Consider the following 16,596-nt stretch of genomic DNA (forward strand, 5'->3'; position numbering starts at 1 on the left):
GGAGGTCATTGACGATTTCTGTGTGCAATTATGCAATCACCGATCGATCACGTCAGCTTTCTTGAAGACTAATATTTTGTTAAAGGGACACAGTCACTTTGCTTCCACAAGATGCTATTCGTAGGAATACACACGTTATGAGAACAATTATTTGTAGGTAGTCACCACACAAAAACTTTCATTACATCAGAGTATCGACTTTGTAATAGCTTTGAGTTGAGATCTACAGTTGCTCAAGCTTCGTTCATAAATCTTTTCATTATTACGCATTAAATAACAAGCTTTGGTCAATTTATCTTTTCAGCAAAATTTATATTCTGTTCACAGCCGCTTAAAGTACTGAATCTCTCTTTTAAGTTATCGGGTTTTTCTGACAAATACTCTCGTTATTCGAAACATTCTCTCCTTTTAATGATTCATATTTCTCATACGCTGAGAACAGATCTTTAGACAGGGGATCTATACTCGGAAAACCATTTGACTTCGATACTGCATAAGTCGTCTACAGACTTTATCAAAAATTTAAATAGCTTCGCGTTCGCGATTTATTATTGACAAAATTAATAAAAACATGTGGCAGAAACGAAATTATCGTGACTTCTTTCATCAAATCTGCGACGTCAAATGACAGCATCGCAATAAGACACAAAATCTGTGATCAAATTTGGGAATGGAATCACAGGTGTAGACGGGTAACACATTAGGGTTACACGCAATTATTCAAACTCACATATAAATAAATTTTTCAGTTAATATAAGCAAAGTCACTGTGTACTTAAACTGTACGCTACAGAAAATATTAGCCATTCTCTTCAGAGTTGTGGACGCACTTCTCTGAGGAATGCGTTGTCTTCCGCCTATACATACTGTAGTTCACTGTAGCTTAAAAGGTACCCTTTAACTGTGTGAAACATTATATATATATATATGTGGAAATTATTCGTAATAACAAAGATCTCCTTTGTGCTGTCACTTTCGTAGGACTTGTAATCTAATTATAAATCGTTACCATCACGCGCGTTTTTATATATCTTTCTGCTTTTATAGCGGTTAGCGCTGCTTTGCTGGAACCATCACAATTACCATATCTTATAATTAAAGACGTAGCTGCTAAGCAAGTTTTGCAGTGTAGACGGAGGATGTCCTACCGTACCGCTTATAAAAAAAATTCTTTCAGCAGCTGACTCAGGTGTGTGACATATTTCTTTTTCATTTTCGTCTCCCTGAAACATTGTTAGTGACGTGTAATGATGACGTGTTTTTGTTCTTTTTGCCGAAGAATCCTGAATGGGAGTTCTACATTATATAACCTTCTTTATCCGAATAGCTTCGCTTATTTGTGACATAACAACCTTAAAACTAAAAGTGATGATGATGTTTGGTTTGTGGGGTGCTCAACATCGCGGTTATGAGCGCCCGTACAAATTCCCAACCTTCGCTCAGTCCAAACTCGCCACATTCATGAATGAGGATGAAATGATGAGGACAACACAAACACCCAGTCATCTCGAGGCAGGTGAAAATCCTTGACCCCCCCGGGAATCGAAACCGGGACCCCATGCTCGGGAAGCGAGAAGGCGACAGTGAGACCACGAGCTGCGGACAAAACTAGAAGTGAATGCTTATTCATTTCATCAGAGGAAGTCGGCGCTTTTAGCTCGTCCGTCACTTATGATTACTCATCCATTTTCCACAAAATATACTTAAATCTAAAACTTAAAACTACGTGGTTATATGCCGCGAGCTTCTCTTTAAGATTAGACGATTTTTCTTCTTTTCATTGTTACATTATCCATTACTACTGTGAGTTGAGATTGATGTTTTCATTCATCAAGAGCTGTCATGTTTATGTCATATGTTCATGTTTTATGTTGTTCGTAGATAACAGATTGGACTTGAATGATTATATGTGAGCGCTGTTGTTGACGTACATAAATCGTGTCGTTGTTGTTACACTAGTTAGCTATTTCTCCGTCATAAGCAATGCTAGATGTTAACATTGCCGTTGGTAATTGATGGGGCGTTTGATTACTCACTCCTTGCACTAATACTTCTTCAAATCAGCGTGGTGATACAAGCCTTTAATTCTGCCACTTACCGGGTCTGCTATTAAACAGCATCCGACGTCAGGCTTCCTTATATGAAACGTCCCCTTTGAACAATTATACATGACTGTGCTTAAACTGACACACAATATTTTGTTAGCGCAACGCAATCTGACTTCCAAAATTCCCTACAAAAGAATGGCCCTGACTAACATTAAACTATACCTTTCACAAATCACTTACCTCACAAAAATCTTCGCTGCTCAAGCTACTGCAATACAGCGAGCGCCACTACTGCCAGCTAAATAAAAGATTCAAACTATGGAAGGCACTAACTACTGATAGGGATAGTTAGCAAATGAAACTTATTAATAGAGAACAAACAATGTATTTACCTTGATATCATCACAAGTCATAATATATATATCAGTTCATGACAAATTACAAACCTCCGCCATCTCTCTCCCCACATCCACCACTGCTGGCGGCTCACCTCCAACTGCGCAACGCTACGCGCAGTTCACAGCCAGCTGCCTAACGCTACAATGGCGAGTATTACAACAATGCAAAGCAGCCACAGACTGCACACAGCACAGCCAGTGATTTTCATACAGAGGTGGCATTACCAATAAAAAAACCTAAACAGCCTACTTACATAGCCCCATGCTCCCCACAAAAAATTTTACAAATTGGATTGGGCAGTGGCCAATACAGATTTGAAAATTTTTTTTCATAATTACAATAACAAAGAAATCAAATGCACACACTTATTGATACAATGTTGGTCAAAAGCTAAAATTGTCTCACAGTCCATAAAGACAGTCCTAATCGTGCATAACAGGAGAATAGCAGTGTTTTTCTCAAAGTCTGAGCAGTAAAAGAAAATGCACACGGAAGTAGTGGATTTCCATGCAGTCTTGAAGAAGTAGTGTTGTCCTTCCAATGGAAAGACAGACAGGTAATGGGCCACAACATAGCAAACCCACAGCAGAGTCATTCGACGTTTTGAAGAATATTGGTAGGTAGGTCATCACAGAACAGACCCACTGTATTCCTGGTAGAGATAATGGTATTGGTGGGCCACCAGAGGTGCAGACCCACTGCAGACCTTGTAGAAATAATGGCGTTGGTGGGTCATCAAAGATGCAGACCCACTGTAGTCCTTGTAGAAATAATGGCGTTGGTGGGCCACCAAAGATGTAGACCCACTGTAGTCCTTGTAGAGATGGCCAGCAGCCATCTGTTGTGACTGTGCAGGTGCACAATCACCATTGAAGAGTCTTGCGGATAATATAGCAAGTCCATAAACCACCACTTGTGCACTCACAAAGTTTTCGGAACTGTCCTTAGAACCAACAATGCTGTTATCCAGTCCCTTGCTGAATTATTAACACACGTGCAAACACTAACAGTCCCTACTTCTCACATATTGTCCATATACTATGACCAACAGAAACGTGTGCAGTGAAATGTAACTAACAAGTTAATAATATCATGAACTGGTGACAATTACAATTTTATAACATAAGAATACAATAACAAAGGTACAAAATACATCATTAAAAACATAACAATACAGATAACATTTGTAGTACAGGCTTTACAAAAGAATATAAATAAACATATACATCAGTGGAATTATGACATGAGTACATACATAAAGGATCACAATAACTTTTGAAACATCAACTTCACACATGAGCATTGACACAAAACAGAATAAATAATGTCTAAACATCTTTACAAAGTAAATAACACATTATTAATGCCAATTGTATTTGAGGATAACAGTATTCCTCATCATAGTGAATGTAGCTTAATATTAAAAGAAGAAAAAATTCTATGAAACTACACAGAGACAGGAAGAAAACAAATACACAAGGGTACACAAACACATAGTGGGATAACACCAATAGGAAAGGACAGGGTTCGTTTTCAGTGTCACATTTGGTACTGCAGTCCAACCCAAAACTTCATATATCTTTCATCTTATTTCATCCTTTGTTTCCACCAAAAAAATTCTATCTAAGCATGCTTTCTGTATTTATATGTTCACACATTTCTCACCTCAACATTTATTTCCAAGAAAATCCTACCTAAACCTGTTTTCTGTATTCTAACCATATTTCTTTCAAAAGAAATATGGCTCATTGTGCAATACTCATTTAGGCCCAAATCGTTTTCATATAACTTTCAAAGCATTCTTTCCCTATTCTCCATAGTTAGGTTCTTATATAGTCTACCCCCTCTTAAGCTAACTTAAATCTACTGAGCTCAGATACTAAACTAAGGAACGAGGCAATGCAGCAGCACATAAAACAATTAATATAAACAGCAATAAAAAAAATGGAAAATCGCAAAGCAAGCTACAGTAAATCTAAATTACCAAGCAATTCAACATTACAACTAATATGAGGCAATGCAGCAAACAAAAAATAAATCTGGCTTAGCAGAGTAACACAAATTAAAGTTCAGTAGCACTATGCCTGGCAAACAGCAGCTTATATCTAAACATGACATAGCTCAAGCAGAAAAAATAGTACACTAAAGATAACAATGCAGATAAGGGAAATGTATATTCACATCTTAATGTCTATGTAATTAAAGTGGTGCACCACAACAACTGATTGTAAAAAGAAATATTACCATGTACTTGAAAAGAAAATTATGTGTTACTGTTACTAGTTCCTTCTTATTGTTCTTTCCTTTCCAAGTGCTCCTTTTTTTTAAAGAATGTGGATTACAAAATTATCATTTAATAGATCTGTTGACAGAAAGTGTTCACATTAGCAAATGCATCTAAGTTTATTTTATAAAACTAATGCTGTAACACAGCTGGAAAACAGGTATCAAATGAAATAAGCAATTACACAAACCAAAGCATAAAAATATCATTCAATAGTCATGTGACATTTCATAAGTTAGTAGCTCTCAACTCTCATAGAAAGACACTTGTCATAATCAGGTGTGCAGATGTACGAATATTTCCCATCAATTCATAAGCATTGCAGTAATTAGCACAAAGTACGAGTAATCATATGTTTTCAGGTAATGAGCGTGTAATATTTGCGATGGTTTCTACAAAGGAATGTCAATAGCAAGGTTAATGGAAGTAATGAGGGTGTCGCATTTGCAATATTTTCTCTAAAGGAATGCCAATGGCGAGGATAAAGGCCTGCCTTTTTTCTTTTTTTTTTTTTTCTACCTGTGCTGCCGGAAAGGCACACCCTAATGGCTTGTTCTCCAGGTGTTTGACACAGCTGCGTGCCCACAACGCATTACGTGCAGGTGGTCTCTTAACTTTCTTACGGAAATATTTACGACACCAGTTTCCGCTACAGTGACAGTCTCACATAAAAATATTTCACAGGTCAAGAATTAGCGTTGCAAATCTGTAGAAACAAAATCCTATGAATATAACAGTGTCCAAAAAAATTTTCAGTGGCATTGTGATACATTCACACATGATTCACACATGTCATAACTCTTAAAGTACGATTCTTGGTTTCCAACATCCTTTTCATAAATCAGAGTCCCTACCCACTATTCATTACTCCTTACCTTATTACACATATACGTATCCATCGACACTCGTCAATATTTCGTCATTATAAATATGAAGCATAATCAAATAACTCATATAGCCTCAGCCTATTAATCGTAAACATACCTCAGCAGCATAATACACATCGTCGTCGTAAAAATAACATCACAACACCTCAGTCAAATCTCAAAATCGTCGTAGCTTCCTCCAATAATTAAAAAAAAATTCTCTGCTCATGTCAAAAGTGTCATCTGCCTCAAACGTACTTTAAAAATCATGAATCCATACCAAATATATCATTCAAAGCTCTCATAGTATCACAATGATTCCGAAAAAATATGAACAGTTTACAAAGTACAGACAAAATACAGTTTCATAAGTGTGAAGTTATCCAACTGTGTAATTATGTAAACACCTGTCACTGATGTAGTAAAAAAAGTTTCTTTCTCTGTTAAATGATCAGATAGCTGTGTAATTCTGTGTTAGAGAAATATGGTACCAACATGTAAAGTTGTATAAGCAAATACCATATTAGCTAGGGCTCCTTGTGCTTGCCAAACACATGGTACACAAAGTAAGCATGTACCCCCCTGAGGATTATTATAATTATACCCTCAGGTGTTACAGATTACAGCAATGGAATGAAATGTATCACGGAAAACTTTCTTTGTAATTCAAAAATCTTTAAAAATAAATGTTTTAAGTACAAAATTAATCACTCAAATACGTGTCCTGTAGCGCTAAATATGCGTCTTGCTGTAAGATAATCTCTGTGGAAGTGTCGTAGTTATCGTCCTCCGAAAGCTAAGTTCTGCAGAAGACAATGTACTTACCTCATGATAAACGAAAGTGAAATGCTTTGCGTATAGATATCTTAGTTATTACGCTTATTGTTGTGGTGAAGAACGTACTGTGCTGTAACGTATTGTTGTGCTACGGAAAACCCTGTCTCATTGTAGCTATACTACAAAAGTGACTACTAAAACATGTTTTACTTTCCAGAATAAAACAGAAAAACTGTGCAGATATAAAACAGAAACACCGCAAAAGCAACATTGTATATTGTCACTCATTAGTAGCGTCATGATAAAATCGTGTAGCTGTCACATAAACTAACCACTGTGTCATCTGGTATCTCACAGAAAGTACTTTAAATCCAGAATATATTTTCAAGTAAACTAAAATGTTGCATTAAAATCTCATTAGCAGTACTGGTAAATGTTCTAAGTATGTAAGCCTTATAGTCGTTCCATAATCGTGCAACTAACAAGCAAGAATGTACACACACAATAACACTGTGACGTCTGTTCACTATAGCAATGCATTCGTCATTTCTGTTTAAGTAAGTTCTCTTGGTTCTTGATTGGATATTTAACTTCAAACATTGTTGTATGTTAACAGATTCTAAGTCTGACAATGCATATTACAAATGTGAAGTGAAAAATTTTATGGCAAATACTAAGTTAAAAAGCAGATTATCTTTCAATAAATGGTTTTACATGTGAAATGTGGTGTAAACCTTTACTCTTCCTAGTACGCAGAGTTTCAACTTCAACGCAATTATCATGTGGTATACGTCGGATTCTGTAAGGTCCATTGTAAACTAGAAAGAATTTGTGACTCAAGTGTTTCTTCTTATGTGACAATGAATGAGCTTTAATGAGAACTTTCTGACCAATATACAATTTCTTTGCATTTGCTTTACCGTGTAGTTTTCTTCTTTTGTCCGCTGCAGATTTTATATTTTTAAGAGCCAAATCAATTATGTCTTTGTGTCGAAGTTTACGTGTATTTGGGACAGGTACAAGCTCTCTGATTCTGTTCGGTGGTTCTTCATTCTTTAGTACAAGAGTAGGTGGTAAAGCAGTGTAATCATGAGGCATTTCATTCAGCACATTTTGAAATAAGTGTAAATATCTGTCCCAATGCTGATGCTTTCTGTGACAATAAAGTCTGCAAAGCTTATTGATTTCTTTCATAATCCGTTCAGACGGGTTACAATGTGGTGAGTACAATGAAATAAAAACAGGTTTGATTTTATGGCTGCGAAGCATGCGTGACCAAACAGCAGATCTGAATTGCGGTCCGTTATCTGAAATGACTTTGCTAACGTGTCCAACTTCACGTAAGAAATTTTTAACAAAGGCGTTGGATACAGATCGTCCAGTGGCTTTACGTAACGGAGTGAAAGAAACAAATTTTGAAGTAAGTTCAACAGCGACTAGAACGTACGAAAATCCATTGGATGTTCTGACAAGCGGTCCCAAGAGATCAACAGCAGCAAATTCTTTTAATTTAGAAGGAATAATAGGAAACAACGGAGCACGATGTGAGACAGTAGATGGTTTCGCCTTTTGACAAAGTTTACAAATAGACAAGACTCTTCGAATATTGTTAAAATAACAAGTCGTTCGAAGAATATGATAACATTTTCGTGGACCAAAATGTGCGTAGCTGAAATGAATGTACCAAATGAGCTTATTAACAAAATCGTCAGGAATGCAAAGTGCCCATAGCTTGTCATCAACAGTGCAGCGTTTGAACAGTATGTTGTTTCTAACCAGATAATAATGCCGAATCTGTGTGTGTGTCTTTTCATGCCATTTGCTCTTGATGTCTTTCCAAATCGGATCTTTATCTTGTTCATGAGCAATGTCCTTTAAAGATGTGGTGATGAAGTTTTCAAAGGCGACTTTCTGAATGTAAAGAATACTGAAATTTTTCTCGAGGTTGCCTTCTGTGGTACTTTTCTCAAGCCCAGCCGGTGCGCGTGACAGTGCGTCCGCAACAATGTTCTCCTTGCCGGGAATGTAGACTATTGTGAAGCGGAATTCTTGCAGAAACAATGCCCAACGTTTTAACCTGTCATGATTTAATTTTGAAGACATAAGAAATTGTAATGCACGATGATCACTGTATACTTTTACGTGCTTACCAGAAAGAAAGAAACGGAATTTGTTAAATGCCCAAACGATTGCTAAAGCTTCTAATTCAGTAACGGAATAATTTTTTTCAGATTTTGTTAGCACTCGGTTAGCAAAAGCAATGGTTTTCTGAACAGTAATGTCATTTTCTATGGCTTCTTGAAATAAATGAGCACCAAGACCGACTTTAGAAGAATCCGTGCTAAGGCAGAAATCTTGTGACAGATCAGGATGAGCTAGTATTGGCGCGTGAAGTAACGCTTCTTTCAAAGAATTGAATTCCAACTGTGCTTGTTCGTCCCAGTTCCAAATAATATTTTTTCCAGTGAGAGAACAAAGTTTTGGTGTAACTAGAATTTGCATATTCAGAAAACGACGGTAAAAATTTACGAGACCTAGAAAACTGCGGACTTGTCTTTTTGTGGATGGAACTGGAATGGCTCTGATTGCTTCTAACTTTTCAGGATCCGGCTGAATGCCTTCAGAAGAAATAATATGTCCCAAAAACTTCACCTTTGACTTACCGAATTCAGACTTTTCCAAGTTAACTGTAATTCCAGATTCTGCAAAAATACGTAACAAACTGTTGAGGATGCGATTATGTAGTTCCCATGAAGCTTCTGCTATTAGAATATCGTCCACATATAAGGTGATGTGACGTTTTAAGAACTCAGGTAATATGGAATTTAGCCCGCGAATGAATGCTGCTGAAGAAATGTTCAAACCAAAGGGAAGTTTCCGAAACTGATAACAAACGCCGAAACAAAGGAAAGCTGTGTATTTTCTACATTCTGGATGAAGTTCGATCTGATAAAAGCTGGATCTGAGATCAATGGAAGACAACACTTTTACACCATTAAAAGTTTTAAGAAGTTCTTGCAACGTTTGCGGCCTGTCTGTTTCAGGAATAATGATCGTATTGATTTGTCTCGAATCTAAGACAAGCCTGATCGATCCATTTTTCTTCTCAACAACATGTAATGGATTGTTGTATGAGCTTACTGCAGGCTCAATAATGCCCTCATCAAGCATAGATTGTACTTCTGTTCTAACACGGTCCCTATAATGCGCCGGAATTACGTATGGTCTAACACAATATTTAGTATGCTCACGAACACGAAATTGGTATTGAAATCCCTTGATTGTTCCTGTTTTGTGAGTAAAAACTGTGGAATGTTCTTGTAAAATCTCAAAAAGGTCCTGCCTATCAGTGTCACTACAATTCTCAATTGTTTGAATTTTATTCTGAATTAACTCATTAGTATCAAATGCGCCGTCGATATCACCCCTGTCAGTACTTGCAGAGTGATTGTTAGTGTCAAGTTCCGTCGAAAATTCCGAACTGTTGTCTAACAGAAGGTAAAGCCGATTAATTTCCTCGTCATGGTTTGAGAGCCAATCTTCAAATTTCAAAGCTACTGACTTACCTTCTTTTTCTAAACTTATTTCAGCATCGTGAAAGCTTAAGATTGCTTTGTATTCATTTAAAAAGTCTACTCCCAGTATAATTTCCGTCGACAATAATGGAACAATAAGAAAGTTCATAGAGAAGCTGTGGCTTTGAGAAAAGAATTCTAGGTTGGTTTGTTGGCGTACATCTACACTTTTTCCAAAGATTGCACCTTGTAATTAAATCTTACGTAACGGAAGTGTGGGGCAATCGTTCGATTTGTTGCATTTGCTAAAGGCTGTTTCACTGATTCTTGAAATGGGACTGCCAGAGTCAAGTACTGCCGTAAATTTTATGTCATTTACTGTAATGTGAATCACAGGATATGCAATATTGTTATGTTTTATGTCGTGTTCCTGGAGTAAGATGTCCCTAATGTCTTCCATTTTTACGTAATTACTAGCTACGGCAGCTGCGTCGTCAGTTTCATAAGTATGTTTTGTGGCTGCCAGCGGTGTGAGTCATTGCCTATTGTCTCTTTGTTGGCGCGCGTCGTTATTGGGGTTTGGAGACCTAACTTCTACAAATTCACCGTGACGAGAGGGCCCTGCTCTGTTTGAATCCCGCCAGTTCTGATGCAATTCAGGTCTGTCGTTACGATCACATCGTCTGTCGTCATGTCGGTAGTTCCTGTAGTTTCTTTCTTGCCGGTTAAGTGGTGGAGAATTTCTCCCTGAATCGTAACTGCGCGCTGGACCGTTGCGTCTCAAGTTATTCTGTCTCCCGTAATAAATAAAAGATTCAAACTATGGAAGGCACAAACTACTGATAGGGATAGTTAGCAAATGAAAGATATTAATAGAGAACAAACAATGTATTTACCTTGATATCATCACAAGTCATAATATATATATCAGTTCATGACAAATTACAAACCTCCGCCATCTCTCTCCCCACATCCACCACTGCTGGCGGCTCACCTCCAACTGCGCAACGCTACGCGCTGTTCACAGCCAGCTGCCTAACACTACAATGGCGAGTATTACAACAATGCAAAGCAGCCACAGACTGCACACAGCACAGCCAGTGATTTTAATACAGAGGTGGCGTTACCAATAAAAAAACCTAAACAGCCTACTTACACTTATTACTATATACGGTCCCTGAAAAAGCGACTGCCATTTGCGGTTCTTCTTAAGAATAAGTGATGGCTAAAAATGTGTTCTCAAGAGTACCTTTTCACCTTGTTTATATTCCAAAACTTTATGTACGTTGCCGTCGAAAGCTCTCTTGCGGATTTCAGCTTGGATAGTGAGTCAAATTAACGCTTGTCGGATTTTTGCATCAAGATTTGGCTTGCATTTTGTGCTTTAGGAATGAGGTTACTCCATTCATTTTGTTCTCTTCGCTGAGAAATCAAGTTGTTTGGAGTAAAACCGGTGGAGAAGTGTGGAAAGTTATTTACGATTTCCTCAAAAGGTATTACATATTCAACCCATTTTGTTTGTTGATTTGGTATGTACGTCCTAATGAAACGATTGAATTCTTTAAACACACGTACAGTTGGATTGCTCTGTGGTCTAAATTTTGATATAAGGATCTGTTTGATTTGGTTATTGCGTAAAAAGTGTCTCCATTGCCTTGAAACGAAATTAGAGCCATTATCGGAAAGTATCGATTCGGGAATGCCGGATCGCATCGCATAAATTCTAACATGCTTTGTAAATAGCTCAATGAGGCAAACAACATACTTCAGGACTCCACGCCCACGTGCGAGATCAATTCCTATTACCTGATTAGGTTTTGCTGGTAAGATGGGGTTTAGAGGAAGAGCGTTTGATAGATTGAAGGGCTTTGCTTTTTGACATATCAGACAATTTCGGAGAAGTTTGTTAATCTTCGTGTGTATGTTAGGAACGTAACAGAAGTTGGCTATCTTTCGCTTACATTTTTCGGGGCCAAAATGTCCCCAAGAGATATGAGCGTGCCGTAAGAGATGTTCTTCAAATTCCTTAGCAATTCAGACAAGCCGGTTGTCGCTTGTAAGAGATGTCCGATGAAATAACATTGTTGTGCATCTTGAAGCGTTTGCATAGAGGATTGTCAATATCGTCAGCAAAAGGCCTGTAACACTACCTTGGGGAACGCCAGAAATCCCTTCTATTTCACTCGATGACTTTCTGTCAATTACTACGAACTGTGACCTCTCTGACAGGAAATCACGAATCCGTTCACATCACTGAGACGATATTCCATAAGCATGCAATTTTACTACAAGCCGCGTCTGTAGTACAGTGTCAAAAGCCTTCTGGAAATCTGGAAGTACGGAATCAATTTGAAATCCATTGTCAATAGCACTCAACACTTCTTGTGAGTAAAGAGCTAGTTGGGTTTCACAAGAACGAGGTTGCTTGATAGTCTAACAGCTTCCTTAATAACACTATCCCAATAGCTGGACGTGCAAGCCAGAATCTCCGTGTTGTTGTATTCCATAGGATGACCTGTGCCAAGACAATGTTCTGCAATAGCGGATTTGCTCGGCTGTTGTAACCGTGTGTGACGCTTATGTTCAATACACCAGTCTTCCACAGTCCTGATTGTCTGACCAATATATGACATGCCACAACTGCAAGGAATATGATAGACCCCAGCCTTACGCAAACCAAGATCATCTTTTACGGACGCCAACAGGGCCTTAATCTTAGAAGGTGGCCGAAAAACACATTTCACATCATATTTCCGCAAAATACGGCCAATCCTGTTGGAAATGCTTCCTGCGTAAGGCAAAAAGGCCGTAGACTTAGGTGCCACTTCGTTGCTATCGTCACTTACCCGTTGTACAGAAGGCTGATGGCGCAACTCACGTTTGATCTGCCTCTCACTATAACCATTCTGACGAAAGGTGACTTCGAGATGTAATAGCTCAGCTGCCAAACTTTCAGGGTCTGAGATAACGTGGGCCCTGTGAACCAAGGTGCGAAGTACCCCTTCACGCTGAGCTGGATGGTGACAACTATCAGCTCGCAGATACAAGTCGGTGTGGGTGGGCTTCCGATAAACAGAATGTCCCAACGTACCATCAGTCTTCCTTTTGACCAACACATCAAGGAAGGGAAGGCATCTATTCCTTTCCACCTCCATAGTGAACTGAATATTCGGGTGGATTGAATTCATATGTTCCAAAATCCGGTTTAAATTCTCACTACCATGAGGCCACACAACAAAAGTATCGTCTACATACCTGAAAAAACACGCAGGTTTCAAGGTCACTGACTCCAATGCACGTTCCTCAAAGTCCTCCATAAACAAATTGGCCACAATAGGTGACAACGGGCTTCCCATTGCAACTCCATCAGTCTGTTCGTAGTACTGACCATTGAATAAAAAGTAAGTGGAAGTCAGCACATGTCGAAACAAATTTGTTAACTCGGTACCAAACTTAAACTCAATTAACTGCAACGAATCAGAGAGAGGAACAAGAGTGAAAAGAGAAACCACATCAAAACTGACTAAAATATCAGAGTCATTCAAACGCAATCCCTGTAATCGACGTAAGAAATCTGCAGAGTTCTTGATGTGGTGTTCACACCTACCTACTAGTGGGCTCAACAAACTAGCAAGATGTTTAGCTACACGATATGTCGGAGCACCAATATTAGAAACAATAGGCCTCAACGGGACAGCCTCTTTATGGACCTTAGGGAGGCCATATAATCTAGGTGGTACAGCACAGTAAGAATTAAGACTCTTGATAGTCTCCTGTGACAAAGAACTTTTCTTCAGGAGGTAGGTGTGAACACCACATTAAGAATGGTTATAGTGAGAGGCAGATCAAACGTGCGTTGCCGGCCGGTGTGGCCGTGCGGTTCTAGGCGCTGCAGTCTGGAACCGCGTGACCGCTACGGTCGCAGGTTCGAATCCTGCCTCGGGCATGGATGTGATGTCCTTAGGTTAGTTAGGTTTAAGTAGTTCTAAGTTCTAGGGGACTGATGACCACAGATGTTAAGTCCCATAGTGCTCAGAGCCATTTGAACCAAACGTGCGTTGCGCTATCAGCCTTCTGTACAACGGGTGAGTGACGATAGCAACGAAGTGGCACCTAAGTCTACGGCCTTTTTGCCTTACGCAGGAAGCACTTCCAACAGGATTGGCCGTATTTTGCGGAAATATGATGTGAAATGTGTTTTTCGACCACCTCCTAAGACTAAGGCCCTGTTGGCGTCCGTAAAAGATGATCTTGGTTTGCGTAAGGCTGGGGTCTATCATATTCCTTGCAGTTGTGGCATGTCATATATTGGTCAGACAATCAGGACTGTGGAAGACTGGTGTATTGAACATAAGCGTCACACACGGTTACAACAGCCGAGCAAATCCGCTATTGCAGAACATTGTCTTGACACAGGTCATCCTATGGAATACAACAACACGGAGATTCTGGCTTGCACGTCCAGCTATTGGGATAGTGTTATTAAGGAAGCTGTTAGACTATCAAGCAACCTTATTAACAGAGATGGTGGATTTTGTTTAAATGCTGCTTGGAATCCGGCTCTGCCTCTCATCAAAAAACAGAGGGACAGAATTAGTGCTGCCTCACCTGTTGATTCGTAGTAACTATCGATACTTCTGATGTTGGTTATCTTTGGTTGTGTTGACACTTGTTCTGTGTGTGGTGTCTTCCTTGTTTCTCCTCTGTGAACCGAGGTATTAAATTTGCTTGCACATTTTTTCTGTTTTGCATGTGTGCCTTGAGAATGGCAGGGTGTGCTCCTGACGAAATATCGGCGGTGTTCGACGACGTCACCCGGCAGCAAACCCGTAAGTTATTTGAACGTTTTGAAATGGCTTGCTGTTTCGCTCCCACTAATCGTGCCAATTCTTCTTGAGTTTGACGCGAGTCTTCACTCAGCAATGTCTCCAATTCTCCATCTTCGAAAACATCCTCTTTTTCACCACTATGCCGGTCTGTGACGTTAAAAATCACGTTCTTTCACTGATAGCGATCTTAACATACGTACTTGAGAGCATTCGATGAGACGCAGCCGCTGTTTTCTTCATATTGGTCAAAACACCTCCCGCAAATGACGAGAATTAGGCTCGTAAACTGACATTTTCAATCAAGAACAACTTTATGATGCAGACACAAATCGACTAATGTTTGGATGAGGTTATGTTGACCGAGGCCCAGGCTAACTGTCTGTCGTCTGCGATCTGTTTCTTTCGACCGCTACATACGGCTGTCGCCACCTATCGGCAGACGGCGGAAGCAAAGTTGTACACCTTGTATTTCAATTTCGTGACAACTACTTCTAACAGCAACAAGTACGCCGCCTGTGTTTAGCCTATCCTTTCGGGACACGGTTAGGTTCTTCGCAAAAATTACGGCTGAACTTATCTACGGCTTTAGCCTGCTTTCAGTGCCTAAACGATTTGAGCATCAGTGCTTTCTATGAGCGCTTGGACCTCTGGTACTTTGCCAACACAGCTACGACAATTTACAACTGTTATACCGATGGTTCCTGTATCTACGTTCGTTCGGCCTGTATCCTTTGTGATTAAGCCCTTTTTGTGTTTTCCCGAGACCCTCTACCCTAAAAAAAACACGCCCAGTCCACGACACTCAGCCCCTGCCACACTCGTAGCCGTGTCCTGCGTGTGGTTGACTCCTGACCTATTCAGCGGAACCCGAAACCCAACCAGCCTATGGCGCAACTCTAGGAATCTGAGCCCTTGATTCAAACCCTACACTCGGCTCTGTACCAGACGTCCGCAATTGGTCCTGTCGACTGTGCTGCAAATGGTCAGCTCTGCTTTCATCTCGCAAGCAAGACTGGCAACCTTTACCACTTAGCCGCTCGAAATCGATCCAAAGCGACAATCATCATTGGTACCTACGTTAGCCACCACCTGCAGTTTGGTGCACCCTGTGCTTTTCATGGGTTCCTGTATGAAATGTTCCACATCTGGAATGACTCCACCCGGTATGCTCACGGATTGCACATTGGCTTTCTTCCCCTTGTTGTCAGCCATGTCCCTAAGGGGCCCCATTACGATCCTAACTTTGGAGCTCCCAACCACCAATAATCCCGCTCTCTGTGTTTGGCCAGATCTTGCAGGCTGAGGAGTTTCTTGTGAAAAAGGACTGGCGACACCACCTGGCTCAGCGAGAGTGTCAGCCACAGGCAGCACCTGGAACCTGTTTGTCAAACAAACCGGGGAGGCATTACATGCGGCCGCCTGGGAAGTCTTTCGCCGCCCGCTTCGCCCTGGGGCGACCTCCCACTCGATCACAGGTGAGGGGTCAGCCTCAGTGCGAGCAGTAACTGGGTTGGCCACCGGTGAGGACCGATCGGAGGACTCTAACATGCTGGACGTGCGTTGGATTCCCACGGTTGGCCCACAACAGTGGTGCCCATCCACTGTAGCCTCAAGCTGTGTAACCGAAGCCGTCACAGCCTGAAGCTGAGAGCGAAGTGTCACCAACTCGGCTGGCATCCGCAAACAACAGTCGCAGTCCCTGTCCATGCTAAAGACCATGAAAAACTTAACTATGCAGATAAACGGACTATCGGCACGTGCTGCGCAACTCTACTGTAGACCGTGACGAAAACGCACCAACTGTGTCTAGTAATATGAAGATATTCAAAAACGTAACTACCAATGCACTAAGGTGAAACTAAATAATTCGCCCCTGAT

Source organism: Schistocerca americana, chromosome 3 (assembly GCF_021461395.2).
Source record: "Schistocerca americana isolate TAMUIC-IGC-003095 chromosome 3, iqSchAmer2.1, whole genome shotgun sequence".
Taxonomy (NCBI): domain Eukaryota; kingdom Metazoa; phylum Arthropoda; class Insecta; order Orthoptera; family Acrididae; genus Schistocerca; species Schistocerca americana.